General features: G+C 38.5%; 1 protein-coding gene across 14 annotated transcripts in view; it reads left to right on the top strand.

Moving 5' to 3' along the window:
- Nucleotides 1-16,741, top strand: part of RALY (RALY heterogeneous nuclear ribonucleoprotein) — a 144,104-nt gene that overhangs the window by 102,967 nt on the left and 24,396 nt on the right. The window contains exon 1 of one of the 14 annotated variants that reach the window (XM_077110943.1): nt 16,028-16,050. The exons of the other annotated variants lie outside the window; for them this stretch is intronic. The gene's annotated coding sequence lies outside the window, so the exon portion shown is untranslated. Of the gene's footprint in view, nt 1-16,027; nt 16,051-16,741 lie in introns of those variants that run through there. 14 annotated transcript variants of the gene reach the window in all.

Raw genomic sequence — 16,741 nt, 5'->3', positions numbered from 1 at the left:
CTATATACAATGAAAATAAAGGATATTAGGAAAATATGTCTCAACAAAATAAAGAGATGGAAATTATGAAAGGGAACCAAATAGAAATTTTGGAACTGCTAAGTACATTAATTGAAATGTAAAACTCATTAGATGGATTAACAACAGATTTGAACAGGCAAAAGAAAAAATCAGCTAACATGAACACAAGACAATTGAAATTATCTAGTGTGAGGAGCAGGAAGAAAAAATAATGGACAAACATTGAACAAAGCCTGAGAGATCATATGCATCATTGGATTCCCAGAATGACAAGAGAGAAAGAAGGGGGCAGAAAAAGTACTTAAATAAAAAAATGGCGGAAAACTTCCCCAATCCAACGAAAGACAGAAATGGACACATTACGGAAGCTCAGCAAACTCTAAGAAGGATGGACTTATTAAGAAATCTACACCAAGATGCATTATAGGGAAAATTGTCAGTTTCCCAAGATTTTGAAAGCAGCAAGAGAGAAGCAGCCCATCACATACAAGGAATTACCCTGATAAAATTAACAGTGATCACCAGAAACTATGGAGGCCAGAAGACAGTGGGATGACGTATTTAAAGTCTTTAAAGAAAAAACTGTCAACCAAGAATTCTGTATCCAGCAAAATTATCTTTCAGAAGAAAGAGGAAATAAAGACATTTACAGAAAAACAAAAGCTGAAGTAGTTCATTACCAGAAGATAAGCCATATTAAGAAATTTTAAAACGTTGTTTGACTTTCTTCATTGCTGAAACAACATATAATTTGTGGGCTTATAGTTTTGAGGTTAGGAGAAGTCCAAATTTGAGGCATCAGCAAGGTGACTGTGGCATTCTGAGCCTGACTGCCAATTTTCCTTGGTCCTTGGTTTTACTGTCACAGTGCAGTGTGCACAGTGGCATCTAATTTCTCTTTGGACTTTATTGACCTGCAGCTTCTGACTGTTCCCCATGGCTTCTCCTTCATGTCCGATTCCTTTGCTTATAAACACTTCAGCCATGGTGGATTAGTAAAGAAGACTCATTTTCATTTCATTTTGTGCATACCTTACCTATTAAGATCTTTAAAGGTCCAATTAAAAATGTATTCACACTTACAGGACCAGAGGTGGGGACCTGAACCTACCTTTTGTGGGGATTATGATTCAATCCCTCACAATTGGTAAAGGTAACCACATAAGTAAATATAAAATCCTATATTACTATACTTTTGGTTTTTGTAATCGCTTTTTTCCCCCTATATGTATTAACAGTGAAATATGTTTAAAATAAATCACATTAAATATGTTAATGGGCATATGAGGTATAAAGGTACACCTTTATATGAGGTATAAAGATATAATCTGAGACAATGACAATATAAGGGAAGATGGATGGAGATACAGAAGTAGAGAATTTGTATAGTACTAAAATTAAGTTGGTATTAATTGAACAACATTAGTTTCAGATGTTCATTTTAATTACAATGATAACCACTTAAAATAATTTTTAAAAATACATAAAAGAAAAAAGGGAATTAAATGGTGCATCACAAAAACAACTAAATAGAAAATAAGGCAATAATGGAGTAATTGAAGAACAAAAAATATACAAGACATACTGATAACAAATAGCTAAATGACAGAAGTAAATCCTTCTCAGTTATTACCTTAAATGTCAGTTGCCTAAACTCCCCTATTAAAAGGCAGAGACTGGTGGATTGGATACAGTGGATTTTTAGTTTCACAACAAAACCCACAAGCAACAAAATAAAAAAATGGAGAAATAGACTTCCTTAAAATTAAAAACTTTTGTGCATCAAAGGAAATTAACATGAAGGTGAACAGAAAATGCTCAGAATGGGAGAAAATATTTGGAATGAGAGTTTAATACCCAAATTATATAAAGAATACTAACAACTCAATGAAGTGACACACAACCCTATTAAATAGGAGGCAAAAACTTGTATAGACATTTTTCCAAAGAAGATATACAAATGGCCAATAAGCACATGAAAAGATGATCAACATCATTAGTCACTAAAGAAATGTAAATTGAAACTATGAGATAGCACATCATATCCATGGTAACAGCTATATTTTTAAAATTGAAAAAAAAGAACAGAAAATAACAAGTGTTGGAAAGAAATGGAGAAATCAGAGCCCTCGTACATTGTCAGTTGCAATGTAAAATGGTACACCTCTAGACCCAAAAGAATTGATTGAATTCAGGGACTCATTTGTCCGTATATCTGTAAACTGAAGTTCATAGAGTATTATTCACAAAAGCAGAAAGTTGGGAGCAACCCGTATGTCCATCAACAGATAATTAGACAAACAAAATGTATATACATACAATGGAATATTTTTCAGCTGTAAAAAGAAGTGAAGTGTTAGTGTATATTACAACACACCTAAGCCTGGAAGATGACTTGTTGAATGAAGTAAGCCAGGCAGAAGAGGTCAAATATTGTACGATTTCTATTATTTGAAAAAAATACTTAAAACAAGCAAATTCACAGAGGCAGAAAGCAGAATAATAGTTACCATAGGTGAGGGGAGGGAAGAATGGGGAATTATTGGTACATATATGAGTATGAGTTTTGTTTTGGGTGATGAAAATAGTCTGAAAATAGTGGTGAAAGTTACACAGTACTGTCAATCTTCTTAATGTCAAGAAATTGTCCATTTAAAGTGGTGAAAATGATTTTTATATTATGTGTTGTGGTAGTTAGGTTCAGGTGTCAACTTGGCCAGGTGGAGGCACCTAGTTCTGTTGCTGTGGCCATGAGCCAATGGTAGTGAACCTCATCATTGCTCATTACATCTACAATCGGCTGGGAGGGGTGTGCCTGCTGTAATGAATGATGTTTGATTTAATTGACTGGTGCTTAAATGAGAACGCTCAACGTAGCACAGCCCAAGTAGCTCAGCATACCTCATCTCAGTACTCGCAGCTCAGCGTAGGCCTTTGGAGATGCAGAAAGAAATCACCCTGGGGAAAGTTGTTGGAACCCAGAGGCCTGGAGAGAAGGCCAGCAGAGATCACCGTGTGCCTTCCCACATAAGAAAGAACCTCAGTTGAAAGTTAGCTGCCTTTCTTCTGAAGAACTAATGAAATAAATCCCGTTTTATTAAAAGCCAACCTGTCTCTGGTGTGTTCCATTCTGGCAGCTAGCAAACTAGAACAGATTTTGGTACTGGAGAGTGGGGTGTTGCTGCAGTTTGCAAATACCAGTCATGTTGGACCAATTTTTTAGATGGGGTAAGGGGAAGATTTTGGAGGAACTGTGAAGAGAATGGTGGAGAAGTCCTGGAGTGCTTGAAGAGACTGTTGGTGTAAACTGAACCACTGCCAATCTGGATAAAGGGAGACATATTAGTATAGCTACTCCTGCTTTCTTTCGCTTACACCTTGTATAAACTATCTTTTTCCATCCTTTCACTTTCAGTCTATTTGTGTCCTTGGATCTAAGATGTATTACTTGTAAGCAGCATATTGATAGATTATATTTTTTAATCCATTCAGCCAATCTGTATCTTTTAATTCACTAGTTTAGTATAACGCTGAAAGTTGATTTTGTAATAGCAGTTCTTGAATCTATCATCTAATATTTTAGTTTTTATTTGTCAGAGGTATGTATCCCCCCCGCCCCGCCCATCCTTTAAGTTACCCTTACTGGTACTCTTCAATTCTCTGCCCTCCTCCAGGCCTCCTTTTCTTGTCTTTTTCTTTTCCCCAGCCAACAGAACTCCCTTTATTTTTTCTTGTAGGGCAGGTCTTTTGTTGTTTAGTTCTCTCAGTCTTTGTTTGCTTTTGAAGATTTTACTATCTCTCAATTTTGAAGGATACCTTGGATAGATAAATAACTTTTGGCTGAATGCCTTTCTCATTCAGAATCTTAAATATATCTTACCATTGTCTTATTGTCTCCATGGAGCCTGTTGAATAGTCCAATTTCAGTCATATATAGTTTTTCTGGCATATACTAGATTGCTTTTCTTGTGCTGCTGCTTTTCAGGACTTCCTGATTCTCTTCAACGTTTGATGGCCTGATTAGTATGTGTCTTGGAGTAGGTCTGTTTATCCTGTTGAGGTATGTTGGACCACTTTGATTTACATATTTATGTCTTTTATAAGGGTTTGAAAGTTTTCTGTAACTGTCTCTTCAACTAATCTTCCCAGCCGTTTGTTCTTCTGGGACACCAGCTAACACATGAGTACAGCAAAGTGTCGAGTTACAAATCCAACACTCAAAAATCTGTAGTGTTTCTATACACTAGTATAGAAATGAACATTCTGAGGTGGAAATGAAGAAAAAAAATCCATTTACAATTGCAATCAAAAGAATAAATATTTAGGTATAAATTTGACTAAGGATACAAAAGAGCTTTACAAAGAAAACTATAAGAAATTGTTAAAAGAAATCACAGAAGACCTAAATAAACGGAAGGGCATTCCGTGTTCATGGATTAGAAGAGAGATGTGAGTTCTAACTAAATTGATTTACAGATTTAATGCAATACCAGTTAAAATCCCAAAAACTTACTCTTCAGAAATAGAAAAACCAGTAACCAAATTTATCTGGAAGGACAGGGTGCCCTGAATAGCTAAAAATATCCTGAGAAAGAAAAATGAAGTCAGAGGTCTCACACTACCTGACTTTAAGGTGTACTATGAAGCTACAGTGGTCAAGGCAGCATGGTACTGGCATAAAGATAGATATACTGACCAATGGAATAGAATAGAGTGTTCAGATATAGACCCTCTCATCTATGGACAATTAATCTTTGATAAGGCAGTCAAGCCAACTCACCTTGGACATAACAGTCTCTTCAATAAATGTTGCCTAGAGAACTGAATATCCACATGCAAAAGAATGAAAGAGGATCCATATCTCACACCCTATACTAAAATTAACTCAAAGACCTAAACATTAGATCTAAGACCGTAAAACTTTTAGAAAAAAACATAGGGAAACAATCTTATAAATCTTATAAATCTTATAATAGGAGGCAGTTTCTTATGTCTTCAACCCAAAGCATGAGCATTGAAGAAAGGAATAGCTAAATGGAAATTCCTCAAAATTAAACACTTTTGAGCATCAAAAAACTTTGCCAAGAAAGTAAAAAGACAACCTACACAATGGGAGACAACATTTGGAAATGACATATCAGATAAGGCTAGTATCCAGAATATTTAAAGAGAGTGTTCAACACAACAACAAAAAGACAAACAACCCAATTACAAAATGGGCAAAAGACATGAGCAGAATCTTCTCAGAAGAGGAAATACAAATGGCTGAAAGGCACGTGAAAAGATGCTCAACTTTCCTGGGTATTAGGGAAATGCAAATCAAAACCACAATGAGATGATATCTCATACCCACCAGAATGGCCATTATCAGTAAAACAAAACGACAAGTGCTGGAGAGGATGTGGAGAAAGAGGCACATTTATCCACAGTTGGTGGAAATGTCAGATGGTACAACCGCTGTGGAAGGCAGTTTGGTGGTTCCTCAGGAAGCTAAGTATAGAATTGCCATATGATCCGGCAATACCATTGCTAGGTATCTACTCAAAGGACATGAGGGCAAGGATACAAATGGACATTTGCACACCAATGTTTATATCAGCATTATTTACAATTGCCAAGAGATGGAAACAGCCCAAATACCCATCAACAGATGAGTGGCTAAACAAGCTGTGGTATATACATATGGTGGAATATTATGCAGCTGTTAAGACAGAATAAAGTTAAGAAGTATGTAACAACATGGATAGACCTTGAGGACATTATGCTGAGTGAGATTAGCCAAAAACAAAATGACAAATACTGTATGGTCTCACTGATATGACCGAACATTAATGAATGAACTTGGAGAATTTCAGTTAAGAATAGAAGTCATCAGGAGATAGAAATAGGGTAGATATTGGGTAATCGGAGCTGAAGGGATACAAATTATGCAATAGGATTGATTGTAAAAATTCAGAAATGGATAGCACAATACTACCTAACTGTAATAGAATAATGTTAGTTCGCTGAATGTGAGAATGATAGAGAGAGGAGGGCTGAGGACACAAATGAAATCGGAAGGAAAGATGGATAACAAAGACTGAGATGTTATAATCGAGAAGTGCCTAGAATGTACAATGATAGTGACTAACCGTACAAATTAAAAAATGTTTTTGCATGAGGAAGAACAAAGGAATGTCAATATTGCAGGGTGTTTAAAACAGATGGTAATTCATGTTTTAAAACTTTATAACTATGTGTGAGACTAAAACAAAAAATATTTATTTGATACAAAATTTATATTTTGATGAGTGCATCTCCTAATATAACTTATATGGACAGTTTAATTGAACATCAGTAAGTACCTGGAACCTTGAATAGGGCATGCGATTTTGCAGGTTTGTCCAGGGTGATGCCCCAATAAATTCCAGAGTGATTTGAACAGTGAATAAAAATATTTGCAATGTTCCCTTGGGGGAATGATGAGAAAGAGGGAAAATTCAAGTTCCCCACGTGGAGAAGGCCTGATATTCTCACAAGCAGCGAGGACAACAAAATCAATAGGCTGAACCCTCAATCTTGGGGTTAGTTTGCATGAAACTTATCCCCGCAAAGAATAGACTAAGCCTACTTAAAATTAGGCCTAAGAGCTACCCCCTAGAGAATCTCTTTTGTTGCTTAGATGTGGCCTATCTCTCAGCCAATATGGCAAGCAAACTCACTGCCCTCCCTCTCTCTATGTGGGACATGACTCCCAGGGGTGTGAACCTCCCTGGCAACATGGGATATAAATCCTAGAATGAACTGGGCCTGAGCATCAAGGGATTGAGAAAACCTTCTAGACTGGAAGGGGGAAAAGAGAGAAATGATACAAAATAAAATATCAGTGGCTGAGAGATTTCAGATAGGATTGAGAGGTTATCCTGTACACCTTAATTTTCTCATCTGCCTTTAATGATAGGGGTGTGTTTTATTCATTTTTGGCTCTCCAGCATCTAGCTAGACAGTGCCTGGTATATGATGGGTATTTGGTACTTAGGTGATTGATTACACTAGATGATCTCTAAGGGTCCTTTCTATCTCTGCTTTCTTTGAACATAGGTACGTTTCATCCTCATCCCTCCCTCCTGAGCATCATATTCCCCACGCACTCCATCTGGCAGTATGATCTTATTTCCTCATGTCTTTCTTATGCAGCCTTAATCCCATGTACCCATGTTTTTACTTAACTCTGAAATATACCTAGGATCAGCCATCAGGGGTTACACAGGGACTGGAAGGGTCTGGGTCAGAAAGTCAGAAACTCTGTTCCTACCTGTTGGTGCGTGGTCTTTGGATAGTTCCACTGGCAGCTCTGCCAGGCCTGAGTAATGGCCACAGCTTGGAACATGGTTTTCCATGAGCTCTGTCAGGGTCTCCAGTAATTCGAACATGGCACCTTCCGACTTGTAATGGATGACAGAGCAAGATGGATGTTTGTCATTGCCTGACTTCCTTGTGAGAATGCAGCTCATAAGTCACAGTTGACAAACTTCCATGACTTTTAAATTTCATTTACAGAAAAAAAATAGCTATAATCAACCAACAGCAAGCAGTGACTAATCTTACCACATTATCATTGTAAAGAACCAGCCCTTTAAGGCTTTGGAAGGGGAGAGGGTTATCTCCCAGGCTCACACTAAATACTGACTGGCTCTTGGACTTGAGAGTGTGCCTTTGCAGGTGCCCTGGAATGATCAGGGAGTGTTACAAGGTAGAGAAAAAAGCTGGTTCCTAGTCATGTACAGGTCCACACCCAGCTTGAGTCCATTCTATGCCAGGGTTGAATACATAAGCTTGGTCTTAACAGAGTACTCCAAGTTCTGCCATTTTCTGGCCAGGGTAGGACTTGGGTTCTAAGCCCTAGTTTCCTTACTTGTGCAATAGATAAATACTATCATTGCCCATCTCATATGAGAAGATGTAAGCAAATGGCTTAATGTACACTTCTTGTCATGTAGTAAGTGCTTATAAGTGTTCGTTGTGATCGTGACCACACTTTTAATTCTGGAAGAGCCCTTATGATCACATGGTCCAGAACTCTTGTTTTATACCCAGGTCATGATGTATACATGAGCAGCAGTACCAGGACCAATCTTCCTGTGGCATGAAGGGGTCAGGTCAGTAGGGGCAATCTAGTGCAGTGGGAAGAGCACAGGCTTTAAAATCAGCTTGTGTTCTTTTATTCCTATTCTGCTGTTTAATGTGACCTTGAAAAATTATTTAAGCTTTCTCTGAATCTTTTTTTTTATACTTATTTTTATAGTCAAGGTGGTGCTACTTATCTCATTAGAATGGGATCAGGATTATGAGAAATTACACCTATAAAGATTCCAAACAGTGCCTGATGTAAAGTTGTGTGTTCTCTTTTTGATCTCTTTTGAGACAAGAATAATAATGCACCTATCAAAGGAACAGAAAGAAAGTGCTCTGAAGAAGTTCTCCTATTTCACACTTTTACTTCTGTCCCTGACCTACATATACTTGCAGGAGGAAGTGGGGAAGTAGGGAGCAAGGATGAGAAAAGGGCACAATTTGTACATTGTTCCTTCTCCAAGTCAACCTACTTCGCACCACCACCCAAAGAGAATTCATTTTAAGCATCCTCTTCTTACAGAACCTTCTGTGGTGCACCTGCCTCTTTTCTGACCTCATGTGCTTTCACCTGTTTCTGGGACATGGACTCCAGGCCAGGGCACTATGTGCTTTAAGACCATGTCTATCTTCTGCTGGATTGGGAATTCCTTGGGTTTCGGTATGACAGCAGTTGCTGGATAAATGAGAACATACATTGAAAATGTAGACAGACACAAATAGAAAATTAGTTACACAAAAAACAGAAATGGAAATAGTTTTGAGAGGGGCAAATAAAAGATTGAATATATTATCTCATACCATTTCAACCTTTTTGCAGAACAATTCTTCTAGCTAACATCTTTAACTGTAACGGTAGTATTTTCATTTTATATCACATTGAGGCCAGGTTATGTTACAGAAATAAAACCTTTATTTTAATAGACTCATAACCAAAATCTTTTAAATTTTCAGTACAGCCCAAAGGCTTTTTTTCTGTAATCAGTAACTAGTTAGGAACATTTGACCAATAGAAATGCAGAGACATGCTAGTTAATAACTAGACGGAACACACCAGCTAACATACAGGCATTAAATGCTTAACACAGCAATAAACAATTAAACATCAACTCTTTACTATACCCAGGTAACAGACTGGCTAGCATTTACTTAACTTCTTTGAATAGCAATTAATTGTTGGATTACTCTTTTTTTTTTTTTTTTTTTAGGCGTTTAGGCAACAAATTTAGGCCAGGGCCTTGAGCCCTGTACAGAACACACACCAAACACATCAATTAACAATAAATAGACAAATAAATAAAAACAAAAGATAAAAGATATAAAACACTTATCACACCAATTTAACAGTGAGCCAATGACCAGGTAACACACTAGCTAACACTTAAACAGGCCTACTTAGTTTCATTAAATACCAGTTAATTGTTGGATTAGGGCACAGCTTCAAACCCTGTATAGTATGGTACCCAAAATCAGAAGGTATACAGGTCAGAGCAAAGGGGATCATTCTGGAAGTATGACCCTGGCGTAGGTTAAGGGGACTTGAACCACCTGTTTACTGCCCAGTCCATTTCTACCCTGATGACCCATTCACCCAGTCACATGTCTGGACATGAACTGGAAACAGTTTCTCTCTTTGAAGCTTTTTAAGGTGCCAAAAGTCTCTGGAGTGCCAGCAGAACAGAGAAACCCTGGCTGCTGAGCCTCTAGACAAAATTCAGTCCAACAGCCACAAAAGGCTCAGTTACCTGGCTTTTCCTGCTCTGCTGGAGCCCCAGAGCCATCCTGGATGGCTGCCAAATTGTTACAAAAAGGCCATTGATTCTTTTGCCCAACATGCTCAATAACCAATTCCTGAGACACTGGGCTTTAGAGAAAGAGTTTATTACCTGGTGCATAGTAGGAAAGCAGATGGCCTAGCAGCCCAAAATCTGTCTCCCCATTGCTGGATAATGAATGAACAATTTATTTATGAATTGACACCTGGTCTGTTGTTGGCTCAGTGTGTCTTTGGAGATCTAGAGTTATAATTAGATAGGTAGGCATGGGCATGTCTTTGGATGATTTCTTTGGCAAAAATAGTTTGGATGGCTTTTTTTTTTTTAATTTATTAAAAAATAAAGAAACAAAATAAAACAACATACATGATCAGTAATTCACAATATCATCACTTAGTTGCATATTCATCATTTCTTAGAACAATTGCATTAATTCAGAAAAATAAAACGAACACAGGAAAGAAAAAAGAAAAGATTATACCTACCATACCCCTTACCCCTTGCTTTCATTGATCACTAGCATTTAAACTAAATTTATTTTAGCATTTGTTCCCCCTATTATTTATTTTTATTCCATATGTTCTACTCCTTTGTTGACAAGGTAGATAAAAGGAGCATCAGACACAAGGTTTTCACAATCACAGTCACATTATGACAGCTGTATCATTATTCAGTCATCCTCAAGAAACATGGCTACTGGAACACAGCTCTACATTTTCAGGCAGTTCCCTCCAGCCTCTCCATTACATCTTGAATACCAAGATGATATCAACTTGATGCATAAGAATAACCTCCAGGATAACCTCTCGACTCTGTTTGGAATCTCTCAGCCATTGACACTTTGTCTCATTTCCCTCTTCTCCCTTTTGGTCGACAAGGTTTTCTCAATCCCTTGATACTAAGTCTCAGCTCATTCTTGGATGGCTTCTTAAACAGTCATTTGTAGGTCTCTAACTCAGTACTGTGATTGTCACCTCCCTAGCTCCATAGCTCTGAAGGGGTGCTTGTTACAAGATGCTAAGCCATAGCAGAGTACAAGCCTTTGAACACTCTTGTGTGTATTACCAGCATCTCCACAGCCCAAGCACAGTGTAGAATAGTCAGAAAATGTTTACTGAGTGAATTGTGGGTTGAGAATTAGGTAATAATAGAAATAGATATAATCTCATCTCCTTTTACAGCATGTTATGGATACAACAAACAAAGCACATGCACCATATGTTAACCTATTGTATTCATTCATCACATCTGAAAGGTAATCAGGGAAAAGATCATTTCTATTTTCAGAATAAGAATAATGAAGCTCAGATATGTTATGTGACTTGGTGAAGGTCACATGGCTAAGAACAGCAGAATCAGGGCCTACCCTCCAGAACCCCTGAAGGGGTTTATACTTCCACCCCACAGAAATCCTCAGTATTCAGAATGCTGGGAGCTAGGTTTCTCATAGGAGTAATCAGGACCTAAAGAGCACTTCTTGGGAAATTATTCCTGTCTGGCCATAATGATGATTTGGCAGTGCTAACGAACTGGGGCCTGGCAAGTTTAATGAGATTGATAGATGTTCTGTCATCCCTGGCCCTCTCGTAACCAAGAGCTTCTGGACCAAGATGGCTGTGGGCACTGATTAGTCTTTATTGCTTGGCTTTCTCAAGAGATAGCCTCCCCATCATTGAAAGCTATTTCTCCTCAAAAGTTACTCATGTTTCCCTAGGGTTATTGAAGGACAGAAGCCTGGCTACAGAATGGTTTGAGCTTCCTCTCCATTCTGGAGAATAAGGCCAAGAGTTGTTCAGCAAAACTGAACCAGACCGAGACTCTGAACAGCACCCAGGGACATTTAAAACGAAGAGCAGCAGCTCCTTTGAAATGAATATTTGAAGAGAAAGGGATCCAGTGGCTTGGGAGGATTTAGAGTTGAGAGAGTAGGCATTCTGGTGACTGTCGCAAAGGTCAGACTGAAAACTAAACTTGATCCTGATAGGCAAGATTGAGAGAACATGAGGGGTAAGATGATTAAAATCAGAGGTTTAGGGCATTTTTTGAGACAGTGCATGTAGAGTGTCAGTTGGGTCATAGAGTCTGGTACAGGGAAACAAGAAGCTATCCTGGATTTAAACTCCCTACCTGTTGCTTTCCCTAGTGGTGTAACCTTAAATAAGTCACTTAACTTTGACTCTCAGCTTATTCATCTATCAAATGGAGCTAACAATGTTAGGATAAAGGGGATAAATGACTTTGTTTGTGAAATTCCTGTGGAGATGCCAATAACTGTTGTAGGAAGGAGGACCAGTTAAAGGGTGTGGCTGGCTCAGGGTAACATATTCTCCCCATGGGAATCGGTACACAAAGCATCTCTATGCATAGGTTTTTGGAGTCAAACACGTCTGGATTTCAATTCTGGCTTTGATCTATTAACTAGCTACTTTGCTTCTTTTCACCTCAGTTTTCCTATCTCAAATACCTTCTTACTGAGTTGTTGTGAGGTTTAAAATAGGTGAGTTAAAGTCTCTGGCATGTCACTGGCCCTAAGTAATTAGGGGCTTTTCTTTCTGTGACGGCCCTCTTGGGTTCTTATTCACCCAAAATTCAAGGATGGAGGTGTTTGTGGAGCTTTTCTATGTTTGCAAAGCTCTGTCACTTTTCTACTTGTTCAGGTTTGGCTCCTGTGTTCCAAGATGTAGTTTCCATCTCAAATGTTTCAATTGGGAAAAACAATTTCTTTTGCCAAATTTCCTCTGGCCTTTTTAGCCTGGAGAAGAGAGCCCATCCCTTTGAGCTATAAATTGCATTTTAAAGCCTGTGTCCCTGGTGGTTTTAATTAGCTTAAAGGCCCAGCTTTCATGCAACAATCGTTCCTCTAGCAGGTAAATATGAAGATGCTTTACTCAGGAACCAGTTCCCAGTTTTCTCAAATATACCGTATTTTAGACACCCCTCTCCCGGCTCCTCACTGTGCTGGGGATCTGTTTCACCCTGGCCTAATACGAAAAATGGAGAAAAGAACCCTAGACTTGGGGGTGCAAGAGTAGTTCTGTGGTAGAATTCTTATCTGCTGCTCCAGAACATTGGAGGCTAGAAGGAATATGTCATGGTCAGGTTCATATGTCAGCTTGGCTAGGTGGTACCTGTTTTTCTGATTGGGCAAGTGCTGGTCTGTCTGTTGCTATGGGGACATTTCATAGAATTAAATCATGATCACAATGGCTGCATCCACAGCTGATTGCATTTGTAATCAGCCAAGGGGAGTATCTTCTGCAATGAATGACACTTAAATCTAATCACTGGAAGGCTTTTAAGGAGGATTCAGAAGAGACAGTTTCTCTTCCTGCTTTGGCTGGCCAGCTTCTCTTGTGGATTTCATCCAGACCCTTTACTGGAGTCGTCAGCTTCACAACCTATCCTACGGATTTTGGACTCTACATTTCCCCAGTAATATGTGACACTTTTATAAATTTTATATCTATGGATATTTCCTGCTGATTCCGTTTCTCTAGAGAACCCTAGCTAATATAGAATATATATATGTTTATTTATTATTATTGTTTTGCACAGGCAGGCACAGAATATGTGTTTTCTATCATCACCTTTTTCTTTTTGTGAAAAATAACATATATACAAAAAGGAATAGAGTTCAGAAGCACGCAAATTAGTTGTGAAACAGATTTAGAGTTTGGTATGGGTTACATTTCCACAATTTTAGGTTTTTACTTCTAGCTGCTCTAGAAATATGAATATAATGATTGAGTAATCATACTCATTTGTTAAACCCTACCTTCTCTGTATAACTCCACCATCACCTTTGATCTTTCTCCCCTTCTTTAGGGGTATTTGGGATATGGCCAGTCTAACTTTTTCATGTTGGAAGGGGCTGTCAGTAATATGGGGTAGGGAGATGGATCTAGCTGATGTTCTGGAGAGGCTGGCCCATCTAGGTTTCAGGACTTAGCTGGTCCAGGGACCCATCTGGAGGTTGTAGGCTTCTGGAAAGTTACCTAGTGCATGGAACCTTTGCAGAATCTTATATATTGCCCTAGGTGTTCTTTAGGAATGACAGGAATGGTTTTGATGGGGGGTTGGCAGGTTATGATAGGTAGCAATATCTAACTGAAGCTTGCGTAAGAGTGACCTCGAGTAGCCTTTCCACTCTATTTTAACTCTCTCAGCCACCAATAACCTTATTTTTTATACTTATTTTCCCTTTTGGTGAGGATAGCATTGTTGATCCCATGATGCCAAGGCCAGGCTCATTCCTGGGTCCTTTTGTGTAGATAACTTTGTTCATAGTTACCATAGGGATTATTTTTCACATACTAAATCTAGTTTGTTTTGATTCCAACTTGAATTCAGTAGCCTACACATAAAAAATACCTATATCCCTCTGTTCCTTGTCACAAATTAAATCTTTATGCATTTGAATTTTTAAGGCTTATGAGAGGTGTGGTGAAGGACAGTGTTACAAATGAAAAATTAGTTAACACTGGCGTATATATTTAATCATATTGTTACTTACCCCAGAGATCTTTATTTCTTCATTGCAGCATCAAGATAGTCTTTAGTGACCTTTCCATTTAACATGGAGGACTCCCTTGAGCATTTCCTGTAGGGCAGGTCTAGTGGTAATGAACTCCCTCAATTTTTGTTTGTCTGGAAATGTCTCAATTTCTTCCACATTTTTGAAGGAAGACTTTGCTGGGTATATTATTCTTGGGTAACAGGTCTTGTTTTTTTTTCCCTTCAGCATTTTAAATATATCCTCCCCCTGCCTTGTGCCTCCATGGTTTCTTTTCAGAGATTGGATGTTAATCTTTTTAAGGATCCCTTATATGTGGCATGTCACTCCATTTATGCTGTCTTTTTCCTTGGCTTTGGACAATTTGATTATAATATGTTTCCACGTATATCTTTTTGGTTTCATCCTGCTTGACATTCGTTAAACCTTTGGATTTGTAATTCATCGCAGTCATCAGATCAGGGAAATTTTCTGCCATTATTTCTTTAAATATTTTTTATTGCCCTCTATCTCTCCTTTCTTATTTTGGAATAGCTATGATGTATGTATAGTCTGTGGGCTTGATAGGCCCCACAGATTCCTCAGGCTCTGTTCATTGTTTTTTGTCCTTTTTTTTCTTCTCAACTTGGACACTTTCAGTTGCTTTGCCTTTGAGTTCACTAATCCTTCTTCTTTCTCTAATATGCTCTTGGACCCTCTGTTGGATTTTTCACTTCAGTTATTAAATGTCTGTGTCCCAGAATTTCCATTAGGCTCTTCTTTCAGGTTCCATTTCATTATATTGAAATTCTCATTTTGTTCATATATTTTTTCCTGATTTCCTTTAGTTCTTTGTTTATGCTTTTGTTTCTTTCATTGTTCTTATTTATGAGAGTTTTAAAAGATCTTTGATTAGTAATTCCAGAGACTGTGCTTCTTCTGGAATATTTTCTGTCAAGATTGTCTTTTTCCTCAGACTGCCATGTTTCCTGTCTCCTTGTTATGTTTCCTTCTCCTCTTCTCCCCCTCCCTCCTCCTTTGCCCTCTCCCCCTCCTCCCTTTTCCCCTCCCATTCTGAGTATTATATTATAGATGCTCTGGAAATCTAGTTCTGTCACTATACAATCCACTAGACAAAGAACAAGAAAAAAGAAAAGACAAGAAAGGGGAGAGATAATACTAACAGACAAAACCCCCTACAAAGGAAAGAAAGAATGAAGTACACCATCTTTAAGTCTCCTGTCATGTGCTGGTGGGATGCCAAAAGGTACTGCTTCTGAGGCCAAAAGTTAGGCAGGGTCCCTGTTTATCCCTCAGGGATCCACCATACCCATAAATTTTAAAACAAAGAAAGAGTGAATGAGAGAGAGAAAGAAAGAGAAAGAAGTACATTGGCTCTTTATGTCCATGTAGATGCTGTTTTAAGGCCAAAAGACACTGCTTCTGAGAGAAACCAAGTCTAGATTCTGCTGGGCCCTTGGGTCCACTAGATGAAATAACACAAGCAAGACAAAGAAGAAATCCAACCAGTGAAGTGCTCTGAGTCTCTTAAGTCTTGGTAGATGCTGGTATGAGAGCGAAAGCTGTTCCTGAGAGGGCTGAAACCAAGGATAGAGTCTGTGTTGTACTCTCCGGGATCTACCAGACCAGGCATGTCCACACACAGAAAGGAAGAAAACAAAACAAATGCTTTATGTTTAGGTGAATATGCTGGTGGGAGGCTGGAAATGCCACAGGCCAGAGGTTGAAAACTGAGGTCAGTTTCTGTGCTGGTCCCTCAAGGGGAATCCCCTAGATTGACCTCAACCCCAAATTGTAGAGGTGGAATCTCAGCTCCAGCCTATAGTTTCTTTGCAAACAGTGCCACCTGTTGGCCAGACTGTGCCAGCTCCTGGACTTGGAAAATTTGGTTGAAAATGGTCTCTTAATTTCTAGAGCAAAAGATACATATATTCTCAGTTTTATACTCCCACTTCTCTAATTCACTGAAAAAATTTCCTTTCTGCCTGGAAATGTTAGTTGTATATACTGGTATTTATAGTTAGCTTAGGCTGATGAGAGTTTTATACATGTTTCTTGGGGTGCCTAGCACCTTCTTGAAATGGCTCTAGGATGGAGCTTTGAGATGGGAATGCTGTAAAAGGAAGTTGTACCAACCCATGCGAAGGAGCAGAAGACTGGACTTGGAAGTATAAATGGCATGGCCTGACTTCAAGCCTTTCTTACTGAGATTTAACCTCCTCTCCCCCTTTCCTTCTCCAACCTGTGCCCATGTGTGACCTGTACTGGGAGGAGGTAGAGATTTGTACAGCCCTTTGCCACAGGGTAGAGATCAAATAGT

Source organism: Tamandua tetradactyla, chromosome 1, assembly GCF_023851605.1.
Source record: "Tamandua tetradactyla isolate mTamTet1 chromosome 1, mTamTet1.pri, whole genome shotgun sequence".
Classification (NCBI taxonomy): Eukaryota; Metazoa; Chordata; class Mammalia; order Pilosa; family Myrmecophagidae; genus Tamandua; species Tamandua tetradactyla.
The sequence above is the reverse complement of the archived record's forward strand: the minus strand, read 5'-3'. Positions and strand labels throughout refer to the sequence as shown.